Source organism: Nipponia nippon, unplaced genomic scaffold (assembly GCF_047370975.1).
Source record: "Nipponia nippon isolate SJK-2023a ecotype South Korea unplaced genomic scaffold, ASM4737097v1 scaffold_37, whole genome shotgun sequence".
In the NCBI taxonomy this organism is placed as follows: domain Eukaryota; kingdom Metazoa; phylum Chordata; class Aves; order Pelecaniformes; family Threskiornithidae; genus Nipponia; species Nipponia nippon.
In genome coordinates, this window is record NW_028262355.1 from 275,353 (window position 1) to 289,069 (window position 13,717).

At 53.3% G+C, this 13,717-nt stretch overlaps 1 protein-coding gene across 4 annotated transcripts in view; it reads left to right on the forward strand.

Moving 5' to 3' along the window:
• The first annotated feature begins 302 nt into the window (after positions 1–302).
• The window catches only part of MAPK4 (mitogen-activated protein kinase 4), a 48,431-nt gene continuing 35,016 nt past the window's right edge, over positions 303–13,717 (forward strand). For all 4 annotated transcript variants that reach the window (XR_015707912.1, XM_087772835.1, XM_087772834.1 and 1 more), the window contains exon 1: positions 303–645. The gene's annotated coding sequence lies outside the window, so the exon portion shown is untranslated. The remainder of the gene's footprint in view (positions 646–13,717) is intronic.

Genomic DNA, 13,717 nt, shown 5'->3' on the forward strand with positions numbered 1-13,717 from the left:
AAAGCCCAGCCAGGATTGTCTCAATGCTCAGAGTGAGGGGGTTCACCCTCCTTGACGTGGGGACTGGGAGGATCCCCCCTCGGCGGCTCCTCACAGGGCTATGGCGGGGGGGGGGGGGGACACGGACGGACGGACGGACGGACGGACACACGACCAAATCCCCTCAGGCGGCTCCTCACAGGGACGATGGCGGGGAGGACGGACCAGATCCCCTCAGGCGGCTCCTCACAGGGACGGTGGCGGAGGGGGGGAGGACCAGATTCCCTTAGGCGGCTCCTCACAAGGGCTGACCGGGGCGGTAAGACGCCGGATCCGCTCGGGCGGCTCCTGCTGGGGACGGTGAGGGGGAACCGGGTCCCCTCAGGCGGCTCCTCCCGGGCGCGGAGAGGGGGAACCGGGTCCCTCCGGCGCCTCCTCACCGGGGATCGCCCCCTCCCCCGCCCCTCCCCCGGCAGGTGGCCCCCGCGCGGCGGCTGAGGCCGGTGGGTGACGTCAGCGGCGGGGGCGGGAGCGCGGTGCCGGTGCGCCGAGCCGAGCCGAGCCGGGCCGAACCGAGGCGAACCGAACCGAGCCGAGCCGAGCGGAGCTGAGGCGAACTGAGCCGAGCGAAGCCGAGCCGAGCCATGGCGGAGCGGCGCGGCCCTGGTAAGTGCGGTGCCCCGGCGCCCCCCCCACCCGCCCCGTTGTCCGCGCCGCGCCGCGCCCGGGCGCTGCTCCCGCTTCCCCCGAGCCGGTGCTGCGGGCTGAGCCCGCCGGTGACCGGTGGCGTGAGGGGATTTGCCGGTGGCGGGGGGAGAAGCGATGCGGTGCGGGGCTCCGGCGGGGCTCGCTGAGGGGGTTCGCTGCCCCGGCGCCGTGAGGGACCGGACCTCGGGGCCGGCGGCGGGGAGCCGTCCCTGGGACCGCCCGCTGTCGCCTCGCCCTTCCCCGGGGCTCAGCCCCGCCGGGCACGGCCCCGCTGCCACCGCCGGGCCTGCCGGGGACCCCCTCCTCGGAACGGGGGGTTAAAGACGCCTGCAGCGCCGGTTTGCTGCCCGAGAGGACGAGCCAGTGCTTGTGCATTTGCTTCTCTCTGCTTTAATACGTGCTTTATGTGTCTGTACATGTGTACACATACAGACTGGTGGGCTTGCACAGCTAAATCTGCCCACAGCCGAGGCGGTGTCGGCGTGCCCGGCAGGTCCCCGGCCCCCTTCGCCCTGTCCGGAGGGGTAACCCTGCTTCTCTCCCTCTTCCCCCCCTTTCCAAGGCAGGCTGCGGTTGTTCTCAGTCTTATTTATTTACTCCTAGCCTGAAAACAGCCTCGGGTCTGAGAGAGCGTGGGCTGGAGATGGCAGGTGGCGACGGGCCAGGCTTTAATGGCATCAAACGCGCTCGATGCGTGGTGAACGGGCGGGCGGCTGCCGCGCCGGGAGGCACGGCGACTCGGGAAGATTCATCCCGGGCTGGTGTAGCGTGAGGACCAGAAAGAAGGGGGGAAAAACCCAACCCTGGCGTCCCAGCGGCTCTGACGGGCCGTCCCCGCGCACCTATGTGCCCAGCCGTATCCTCCAGCCCCGCGGCGAGGGGTGGGTTAGGGGAGAGGGGTCCCCCCGGGGTTCGGCGTGCATCCACAGCTCAGTTTCTTCGTCGTGTTGGACGCATTTCTGTGCTTCTGCTACCTGTCCCTCGAGTCTCATGTCTGCGTGCTTGGGGGATGTCACGGCCAGAGAAGGTGATGTGGAGTGTCAAGGGTTTCTCTTGACGAAGCAGCTGGCTTGGTTTTGGAGACACAATGCTTGGATACTGCTGAGAGGGGTTTTGGTCCTTGCATTCAGCTCTGTGTTGCTTGCTCCTCGCTGTTAATTAGGCACGTCTGATCCTACCTGGCACTGGGAACTTCCCAGGAAACGCAGAGTGCTTTTTCCCTCTCCTGGTCTGCAGCAGGAGCGCAGCCTCCTGCAGAACGAGGCCTGGGAACGGTGACGTCTTTTTCACCACCTCGGACATGATCAAGGGATGCAACTGAGACTCAGATTTGCAGTGCACTTTTCCTTCTTTTGGATGGACAGACATCCGTCAGGTTGAAGCTGACAAGGAAGCCCCGTGGAGGTGTGTGCATAGGATTGCAGGGAAAGGGAGACCAGGACCGTGGTGAGGATATCACAGGAGCCAGAGCTGGAGTTGCACATAATATTTTGAGGATAAATCTCACACCCAGCAGGTGAGCATCAGCATTCCCCGTCCCTGCAAAGGAAGAAAGGGTAAAGGGACGTGATAAACCATGTACCATCGATTCCCCTGGGCTTGGGAGACCACCACTGTGAGCCTCTGCCTGGGTTCAGAGCCAAAGCAGAGAAAAGTCAGGCTCACTGCAGTCCTTTCCCTCCTTAAGCTGAGCCCAGCCTGTTAGTGAGGACAGATAAGGTCTGAAATCCCAATCAAATAACCCGTCTTCAGAAAGAAGGATGCTGAACTGCGAGCATCTCGGCCAACCTCAAGCTCTTCAGGTTGAGTGCTTCGTGCAGATGGTCTCTTGTTTGTCTCTTTTTTTATACCTAGAAGAGAGACATGAAGACCTGCCTCCAGGTGCTGAAGTAGCTTCTCATCCTGCTTCTGCATCCTGGGTGCCGGGCAACTCAGCAAGGCAATATTGCCAGAATTGGCATTACGAGCCGAAATTACCTCTCGATTTTCCAGGTGGTGTGAGGCAGCTCGCTTGCAGTTGAAGCTGTTTTGGTGGATGCGATTCGTTTGCCCTCGCTTGGGCATCTAAAAGCATCTGGTCTGAGCTGCCCCCCACCAAACGGAGGGGACAGGCACCTCCCGAACGGGATCCGTTTCTCCCTGCGGTAAACCTCCGACGCAGGGCAGGCAGATGCCTTTCAGGCTGCTGGTTCTGACTTGGATATCTGAGTTTGAGAGGTCTAAATGTAAGTGAGATGAATCTCACCCAATGCTTGCAAACCTTGGTTTTTAGTCCTTTTGCCTTGATCTTTCCTTTTTTACCATGACCCTGCTGTTCTCCTACCACTCAGGCCTTTTTTGAGGCATAAATAATGCTTCTGAAACTTTCCACGTCCCCAGGTGGGAGGTGTTGCAGAAATGCAACTGCAGGGAAGTGTTTGCATCTCATCCTCCTGCAGACACAGAAGGCTGGGTTAAAAACCAGCCTGTTAATTTTGTTTTAATGGCTCTAAGCAATGGTGAGCCCCCCCTCCCCCCTTCCTCCAATACCTTGTGCCAACATTTAATTGCTCTCACTCTGAGGAGATGCTATCTCATTTCAAGGTTGAACTTATCTAGCTTTGACTTGCAGAGGGGGGATGTCATCGTGCCCTTGTCACAAAGGTGACTCCTCACTCCCAGCTCCTTGCCGGCCGTGATTGGGTCACCTCTTCACCCGCTCCTCAGGAGGCTGAAGTATTTGAGGTGCTATAACCTCACGCTGAAAGGCTCCTGCTCCGTCACGTATGGTTTTTGTGGCCACCCTTGGGACTTTGCTGCTGTGACCGGCGTCGTCCAGGTGCCACTCTGGATGCAGCCGTGACCTTGGCAATGCCGTGTGTTGGTGTGAGCCTGCTTTCCGACTCCTAATGGATGTGTTGCCCGTTGCACCTTCAAGGACCACCTCCTTTTGCTCTGGCTTTGCTCTGACGGCGTATGTGGAAGAGATGCCCCACGCTCATCACAAATTCTTTTCTGGCTCGGGCAGAGCTCCCTTTTGTGGCCTCGTGTATTACTGTCCCACACAAAAACATGGTCTGTGGACCACCGAGGTGATTTGGGTCTCCGTGCAACTGTGTCATCAACCAACCATCCATTAGTTAATGTTTTGTGTAACATGTTTATATTTAATATAATCCCCCAGAATGAATCACGGATGAGACTGAGCAGCGACAAAAACCCCTGAGGACCGTGCTTGGGTGCTGGCTTCCCTCCCTGGTCTCGCCCCGTTGACAGCCATGCATGGGGCTGTGCTGGCACACACCTAATGTGGGGGGGGTTTGTTTCACCTGGTGTGAGTTTTATCCTCAAAATATTCTGTGCTTTGGAGAAATTTGGGCAAACGCTGTGTTGAGGCAGTTGCCTGCGTCATGCAGCCCTGTTGGCTGTCAAAGAAAAAATAAGTCTTTTAAATAGGCCTAATTCCAGGAAACTCAGCTGGCTGATCGGAATTGTATTTTTAGTCTCCAGTTCGTGTATTTACCTGAAATTTCTGTCCCGCTGTCCTAGCCGGAGCTGACCCCAGGTTGCCTGCTGCTCCTGCCTTTCACCTTTCGTCCTTTCTTAAAATACTGCAACTACACAAAGTTTCCCTGTGTTTCACTGGTTGATTTTAAAATGCTTTATTTTAGCAGGTGTTTGGCAATACTGAAATCTCTGTCGTTAAGGGGTTTTAAGGTGGGTTATACAGGAGGTTGTTAGGAAAGACCCTGCTTTTGCACGATGGGGTGCACATGGTTCATCTGTAGACTGAATTTCTCTCGTCCTCTTTGGTAACTGTTTTATCCCATCGGCAGCACAGTACTCGCTTCCAATTTTACTGATGGTACCTAATAGTGAATCTAGCAGCTATCTAATTTTCTGTTCCTAGCATGCTTAAAAAGTGCCTTACTTTACAATTAAGTCTGTTGGCTGTTCAGATTTAATGGATTCCTTTAGAGGTCCTCATCAGTCACCGACCTTGGACATTTCTTTTTCAGTGCCGTTTCTTTTTCCTCTTCTTTCTCTGTGCCTTTAAGAAAAATCAAGTTTCCATGCATTTTCCACATCTCATTTTTGCCAGAATGGTTTTTGCCTGATTTAACTCTTGCTGCTTTTCTGGATTTGTAACTTTTAGGGTCTTTGGTAGATGCTTTAAGCAAGTCCCGTACTCTCAGTGATGCTAACGATTGCTTTCGGCTTTGTAAAATTTGCCCTTTTAAATTTAGACACTGCTGCCATTATTTTGAGCTCAGAGCTTCTGTGACTAGCGCAGAAATGGAAAGAAGCTATAATGGAAGAGGACTTGCATTAGCCATGGCAGTTCATTTTGGCTTCATCCTTGTCACGTAGCTCTGCTGCTGCTCCGTGGGCAATTTACTCTGAAACGTGAGCTACTCCACGTGCCGCCAGCGGCTTTTCAGCCGAAAGACTTATCGGTTTGGTATTGATTATTCATTAGTTGTTGGCATTGTGGTATTTTTATTTGCCTCTCTGGGTGTACGTATGTGATGAATAGTGGCAAGGTGTTGCCATCCTTGTACCGGCGCAGCTGAACATGTAGAAAAGAGTGAAATTCAGTGCTCATGGCCTGCGAACGCCCAGCAAATGGGCTTTGAGTGTCTTTGACACCAGTGCAGAAGAAAATTGCATACTTCATACTGGTTGAATTATTTTTGCGCGTTGAAGCACCAAATCTTTTCTTTTCTGCCCCGATGTCTTCATACTCCTCTCCTAACCGACGGCTGCACCTTTCACACCTCACCAGCTGCACTTCCCAGGCAGGCGCGATGCCGACCAGTGCCGCCCAAGCTTGGCACTGGGAAGCCGCTGTGTGTTTTCCATGATCTGTACCAGGGCGAGGTTAAACAGTGATCTGCTTCGAAGGCTTTCCAGGCAGAATTACACGCGAGGATTTACAGGAGCCGATTTCAGCCCTGCTGAAAGGTGCCAGGATGACCTCGCAGGCGCTCCCTGTCCGTGGGGCTGGATCAGGAGCGGGACAAGCACCCAAATCTCCCTACCGACAACGTCCCCTGGCTTGGAGGCTGCAAGGGGAATTAGTGCTGCTTGTTCCTGTAGCACTTTGCATCCGAGCTAAGCCTGTCTTTAAAAAGCAGCCGGCGTGGTTGTGCTTGGAACAAGCAGCTCAGTTCCTATATTATACACAACAGTCATCTCCGTAGGAAGCTGGCCAGCCCACGCCGCTGCAGCGGCCCAGTGCTACATGGCTCTTACTGTGCTTATCCTCAGGGCGTTCCTGGGAGGAAGGGAAGGAGCGGGGGAACTCGAGGAAAAAGCTTTCTGCCGCGCTGATGTGAGCATCCCCGGAGGTGTAAGAAGCGGTGCCTGGGTACGTGCGTGTCCGTCGGGTCACTGGCAGGGATCTGCACAGCCGCTCTGCGGCGGGGAGAGAGGTCACCTCCTGGGACCTGGTGTGGATCCGCCGCGTGTAGGTGGGAAACCTGCATTCTGCTCTTGTGCCCTTAGTGCCTTCCTCACCGGCCATGACCTGCCGTGGATGAAAAGTTACCCTCCACTGCCTGAGCTGTTGTCTTACTCCCAGGCTGAACGATGGGAGACTTTCCGAGTCCGTACAGTTTCCCAGGGAAGCAGCTTGGCTGTGTCTCAGCTTCATGTTAGGATCCCTCCGGATTCAGGAAAGAGCAAACAACGCCCCAGGCCGATACCCATCCGTGTCCATCTGTCCCAGCTGCTCGGATTGTTTGCACAAGTCAGTTCTTGGCTACACCTGATTTTACAATGCTCTTAATTACATGGTAACTGATACATCTGCAACAATTAGCTATGTAAACTAAGATAAAAAGCCCAATCAAATTTCTTGGTTCAGACTACAGGCTGTTTTCCCTCTGGAGGCTTCTTAACCCTCTTCCTAAAATCCCTTCCTAAAGGAAACTGCAGATCATCCCCAGACCCTGAGAGAGGCTTGTTCCTATGTGTAAGTGAAGCACAGCAGGGGGAATGCAGCTATGGAGGCATAAGCCTTTCTGGAAGGAGTCATTCCCCCATTCCCATCTCTCACTTTTGTGGCTGTGATGCTGCTGCTCCCTCTGGAAGGAGCTGGGGGTATCCCCAGCCCCAGGTGCGTGCTGCTGGTCTGGGGGTTTATGGAGGAGGCGGAAGAAAATGCAGGCTGGATCACGTTTGCGAGCAAGGCGGAATATCACCCCGCTGCTGCAAAGTAAGCTGCTGATGTGGGGAGGAATTGCCTGGGTTTGACCTGCTCGGTGCTGCTCCGGGATGAGCACACGGGCAAGCGGCCAGGCAGACCCGCTGGAGACAAGGAACCAGCGGCCACGCGTGCCTCCAAGCAGGTCCCAGCCGTCACTTCCAGCAATTAATCTCTGCTTCGGGAGGTGTTGCAGTGTGCCTGATGCAAAACGCAAGGCAGGGTGCAGCCTGCATCGTGGTCAACTGCAGAGTGTAGAGGTGACTCGTTCCTTTTTTTATTCCCAGGGGACCCAAACGTGCTGCTGTCCGGCAGCTGGCTCTGCACGCCAGGCACGCTGCTGCTCAATGCCCGCGTCCTGGGGACCCGGCATTAAATCCTCCCAGGCTGTTCCCAAAGGACCTGGGGGGATGCCCCATCCTCGGCACCCCAGCAAATCAGGCTGGCAACGCCACGTCTGCCGTCACAGCACCGGTTGTACCCGGCCCCTCGCCGGGGCTATGTGCTCCATTAACTCCCCCTGCCCCGTCCTGTGAAATACGGAAAGTTTTGAACTATTAGAAAGTGCCTTTGGGGAAAGGTAAATTAAACCCTGGCCTGCTGGGAGGAGGCAGGGCTGGAAATGTGAATGTGGAAATAGGTCCTGGCTTAAAATGACTTCAAGGACAGAGGGTAGATGCTGGGCTTCTTGGGATCTCATTCAGCTGGGACCAGTTCCAATTAAAATGAGATCAAGGATAATGGGAAGAGAAAAAAAAAGTTGTTTCTTTGCATTTCTGTCAGTATTGGAGCTTGAAATGTTGGGACTGGTTTGCATCTCTTCTACAAGCAAGGAATCTGACCTGGAGAGTATTTCAGATAATTTCTTTTAAGAATTACAGTTCTTTTGCTCACTGGGAATTCTGCTTTCTCCCTGTTTTTTTTTCACTTTGAGGTTGTATGAGGCCTTTCCTCAGAGCCTGAAATGAGCAGGCCAGCCTTAGTTTCCTTCCGCATATCTCCCAGGCTGAGTATGGTCAGAAATGCCATAAATTAGAAATAATTATGTGCTTTTAGTAAGGCAGTAAGCACAGAGCAGACTGCTGCTGTTTCTGTGAAGGTAGGCAAGGGTTGTCGTCTTGCTCAGGAAAGCTGGGAATGGGAAATGGGTGGCCAGGGAGCTAGTGGGGAAGCGGCTTTATGGTTGAGCCAAAAAGGGAAGCCTCATGAAGCAGAAAAAATGCTCACAGGGTGGAAAGGGGCAGCTCTCCTTGCTCCCGGAGCTGCTGCTAGGTTGAAGGGGATGCTGCAGGACTGGGGCCAGATGTGCGTACAGCTGTGCCAGCAACGGCAGCTGGCACGTGTTCCTCACTCCTGCACGCCCGTGCCACCGTTTGCTAAACCACAGCGAGGTAAGTTTTAATGCAACGTTGAAATTTTGTATGCACGTTTCTCTTTTTTTTTTTTTTTTTTTTCCCCTGTGTTTGCTTTACACCTGAGGTCAGTTTTGGGTTCTTTGGTAACAGAGGCGAACAAGGAAATTTGACAAGATGCCTTGAGAAAAATAAAGCTCAAGTCGCGACCGGTGGCTGCGAAGGCATCCCGATGCGCATGGTGGTGTCTCCTCTCTCGCTTGAATAAGGAGCAGGGAAATCTCAGATGGCATCTTGATGGGCTTTATGTGTGCCAAACAATATCAATGGTTGATATTACTGACTTTTCAACTTTTCTCACCTTCCAGCTTCACCTGAGTCCTGTCTGCTCTTGTTATTAGATGGAGGCTCATTCTGCTTATTTAAAAAGAAAACAAAAATTCTGAGAGTAACGAGGTGACCGCACCCGCTCCCAAAATACCTGCTTGATGTTAGGCACGACAGACGTCCGTGCCATCTGCGTGCCTCTTCGGCGCTGAGTTTTGCCCGGGGTTAGCGATTGCGTCGCTGCATCCCCTGATGTTAAGGCAGGTGAGCAGGCAGAACAGCTCAGCACAAGCAACCTCGGATTTCTGGTAAATACCAACTGATTAACAAAGTGTAAATGCTGCAGAAAGCGCTTTGCTGAACTGGGTGAGGGTGGAGGAGACACAAGCAGGGTTGTTAGCAGCGCTAATCGGGCTGGTAGAAAGGAGTTTGATCGCGGCGCTTGAAGGGCCTCATTATCTCGTGTGTTTGGAGAGCGCAGAGGCAATTCTGCATTCGGGAAAGGCTTTTACAGTCTTTGTCTCCTTAAGTCATTAGAAATGCCATGATCTCGCCTGTTAGAAAGATGGGTCTAGGGATGAAAAAAAAAAAAATATCTCTGAGCCGGAAAGCAAATTGCTGTTTGTTCTTCAAATGCAGCAAAATGGGCAGAGTGCGTTTTGGAAAAAGGGATGAAGTTTGAAGGAAATTCCCATTATAATATTTGCAACATCTTTTCAGTACGTGAAAATGTTGTGTGTTTCAGCAGATCCCAGGAGCAGTTGCAGGGTTAATGCAGTAGCTGAACAGCTTGGGAAAAACCGTGATGGCAAAGTTTGGAAAACTTCTCCTTTTTACCTGTGGAGGAGCGTGAGTTAGTGCTTTTGCTCATCTCACCCGTTTCATTTGACCAGTGCCGTGAGACTGAGGAGGGCAGACAGTTCTGCAGGTCCTGGGAAGGGTATGGGGATGCTGCTTTTAACGCAGGACGTCCCCCATTGGGGATGCGGGATGCCCGTTCCCTGTGGAGTCTCTAAATCTCCCCATGATTTAGGTTTACATCCTGAAATATAAGCTCATCTCCCACACTGGCCTCTTTTATCTGAATAAATCTCATGTGCCTGCTACTACTCAGACTGAAAAAAAATAATCTTTATTGCCGTAATATGTTTGTCAGCTTTCCTTTATCCCCGGCAAAGTACTGCAAGATCTGCAAAATGCTTGAGAAACATAAACATTTTTTTGAGGAATAGATATTGAAATGGAAAAAAAAGTAAGTCTCTGAGACTTGAGTCTTGCAAACCAAACCACTCGGCCAGGTTTTCTTGGCACGATTCCTTTTGCAGAATGGGTGTCTTGCCGCCCACTGGAGCCAAAAGTGAAGAAACGGATTAAGGCTGTGAAATTGCTCCATCCTGATCACTCTTTTACGGCCCCGTGCAGAGCAGAAGGGATGTTTCAGAGCAATATTTCCCTAAATGCTGGGCACTGGTTGTCTAGAGCCCATGCTGGTGCAGAGGACCTTAATTGCATTGCCCTCAACGAAGCATAGGGCAGGCTGACGCTTTAGCCCTACATTTAAAGCATCAGAAAATAGAGTGAACCAGGTCAAACCTTCAGCAGCCTTCCAGTTTTGCCGTGGAGCTGCTGTCTCACTCCCTCCTCCCTTCTGGGCACCCAGGTCTTGATGGGGAGCAGGATCGCGCCCGCTTCAGATGATCCTTGTGTAGCAGGCAGCGGGCAGGCAATGCTCCACTTGTGCTCCTGTCAGGTGCTGTTTGGGCTTTGCTACATATGGTCACCTCCTGTTTGCATCTTTTTTTCAACAAAAGCGTGGTGGTGGAACATTTCTCCTCTTGAGTAGTGGTCAGCTTGGACACGAAGTGCTGGGCAATGCCTGAGAAGCACAAGCCTCATGTGGGACGGAGCGGATCTTCCCAGGGCTCTGGAGGACTACGGTGCATGGTTGCACCCTCTCAATTTTCCCATCCCGGTTAAGATTCCTTCTGGCATGAAGAATATCAACTTCATAACTGTCTTAATTGCATCTGGGCAGCAGCCTGGGTGGTATGTCCCAAAACAGACTGGGTGCCTGCAACGGGAGCCTGTGGTGGAGCAAACCCAGCAGCTCTGACCCTGGTCCTTGTTGCAGAGGAGCTGGGTACAGGGGTTGGAGGACTGGCTGGATCTGTTTCCCCCCTCCCCACGACCCCATTAAAAAAAAAAAGTGGGAGGAATGTAAGAGAATTTGCTGTTTAAGGCTTAATTTATTTTTAACCTCGAGCATTAGCTGGAGTTTGTGCAAACCACTGGCAAGGCAATTAAAGTGCCTTTTTAATGGGTTATTTTTGTCGCTTTACCAGGGTGGGAGCTGAAGTTCCCAGGCTGTGAGCTGCCTGGGGTAGGGGCCATCCTTTTGCTGTGCTGCTCTGATGCTTAATCCGTAATTGGGTTTTATTCACGAGCCCTGGCTGAGTCGCACCAAGAGAGAAGGTACAGAGATGCGGCTGGATAGAAGGTGGGGAGCAAAATGTCCGGGCTTCAGTCCCTGAGGCTCCAGCTTGGATCCATCCTGGAAAAGAAGAGTGAAGGACTTTGGACAGTGCAGCATCCAGCTTATTTTGCAATTGCTGAGTATTTTGCAGGAGTAAGCTCCAGGGCCAAAAAGCAATGAAAAAAAATGGGTTCTCTGAGAGTTCCTCTTAAATCCTGAGGGTAGTTAGGAAAAAATGAGAGCGAGTATGTGAGCGCTGGGTTTTCTGAGCAAGAGTGCAATGACTATAAAGCAGATCCGTCCCTCCGAGCGCTGGGCAAGCACCCGTCTGTCCGCACCTCAGTGAACCGCTACCCCTGCTCTCTGTGTGGGACGTAGCTGCTGCATCCCACATGGTGAAGGATGCTGTGATGATGATGAAGTTTAATTTCAGACTCGTTTGGGGGACACCTTCCCAGGTATGTGCCCTGTCTGCAGCCAGGGCAAGGACTTGGGGCTTGTCACCTCCACAGGGCTGCCCAAGGGCACCGGGCACAAACCCCAGCCCTTCATCCTGGCCTCACATTTTCATAGAATCATAGAATTGTTAAGGTTGGAAAAGACCCCTAAAATCATCAAGTCCAACCGGTAACCTGTCATTGCCAAGGCCACCACTAAACCATGTCCTCGAGCACCACGTCTACCCAGCTTTTAAATACCTCCAGGGATGGGGACTCAACCCCTGCCCTGGGCAGCCTGTGCCAGGGCCTGACAGCCCTTTGGGTGAAGAAGTTTTTCCTAATATCCAACCTAACCCTGCCCTGGCGCAGCTTGAGGCCGTTCCCTCTCGTCCCATCGCTTGTTCCTGGGGAGAAGAGACCGACCCCCCCCGGCTCCAGCCTCCTTTCAGGCAGTTGCAGAGAGCGATGAGGGCTCCCCTCAGCCTCCTCTTCTCCAGGCTGAGCCCCCCCAGCTCCCCCAGCCGCTCCTCCCCAGCCTTGTGCTCCAGCCCCTGCCCCAGCCTCGCTGCCCTGCTCTGGCCACGCTCCAGCCCCTCCATGGCCTTCTTGGGGTGAGGGGCCCAGCGCTGAGCACAGCATTCGAGGGGCGGCCTCACCAGTGCCCAGTGCAGGGGCACCATCACCTCCCTGCTCCTGCTGGCCACACTATTGCTGACACAAGCCAGGATGCCATGGGCCCTCTTGGCCACCTGGGCACACTGCTGGCTCATGTTCAGGCAGCTGTCGACCAGCACCCCCAGGCCCTTTCCCGCCGGGCAGCTCCCAGCCACTCCTCCCCATGCCTGCAGCGGTGCCTGGGGTTGTTGTGCCCCCAGTGCAGGACCCGGCCCTGAGCCTTGTTGACCCTCACCCAGTTGGCCTGGGCCCATCGCTCCAGCCTGGCCAGGTCCCTCTGCAGGGCCTTCCTGCCCTCCGGCAGATCGACACTTCCACCCAACTTGGTGTCATCTGCAAACTGACTGAGGGTGCACTCGATCCCCTCATCCAGATCAGCAATGAAGATATTGAACAGGACCGGCCCCAACACTGAGCCCTGGGGAACACCACTGGTGACTGGCTGCCAACTGGATTTGACTCCATTCACCACCACTCTCTGGGCTCGGCCGTCCAGCCAGTTTTTAACCCAGTGCAGAGTGCACTCTTTTCTTCTCTTAGCAGAGTGCATCCTGTCTTGCTCATTGCCTCCAATGTTTGAGTCCGTTTCACAGCACAGCATTGGAGGAATGCAAGCTCGCGTCCGGCTGAATTAATTTCTTGTGCAACTCAGCCAAGAGAAACCAGGGATGAATCTGTTTTTCTCTGCAACATTCATTCATTCAGCTACTGCCTGCGTTAATGCACCTCTGTTGCCTTGCGATCTCTCTCCACCTAGGTTATTTAGAGGAATGCTTTCTAAAAATAGCTGCCTGGTTTGATGTCTTTCCGGTATTATTCTGTGTAGCACTAAAAACCTGCCTAGAAAGGCTGTCCAGTTCATTGACGTTCCCTTAAAATACAGCTAATCCACGTAATCTCATTACAGTAGTAGGCGATTAGACTGAGAGCAAGCTTTAGCAGTGGTCCAGCAAAGCCTTTTATTCCCCATCTATTATCTGGATGGCTAAAAGTCACTGGGAGTGTGGTTTGGTTTTGCTTGGGCAGTTTTAGGACCAGGACTTAAAACATTTTTGTTTTAAATCTCTAGAAAATCTCCTGCATTATTTTGGACGATGCCGGCACATTTCTTCCACTGCCACTGGCTTTTAGCTTTGCCGGCTGCTGGCATCCCGTGACTACGCACCATGGTCTCCCAAAATCATGAGGCTGGGAAGCGTTAAAACAACAGAACCCTTTTTTCCAGAGTAGAAGAGAGGAAGCTTTGATGTGTGAAGTTGTTAGCGTGGGATTCCTGGTCTCCAGCATCTCTTTGCAGGTGTGGACCTCGTCACCCTGCTCTTTAAGGAGTCAGACCAAGGAAAGGGCTGAAGTTTGGGATGCGGAGTTCCCGTCGTTGGGAAGGACCTGCCTTGCTCCCCAGGCAGATGGGATGTATGGGGGCAGGCGGGCTGGATGTGTGGGGCAGGTTTGGGGTCTGCCCTGTCGATTGTGCTGGGAGATAACACGGAGCAGAGATGTGTACCACGGAAACCTGACCGTGAGCAAGGGCTTGTGTCTGTAGGAGCAGTGAAGCAGTTTGGGCTTGAAACGCGGT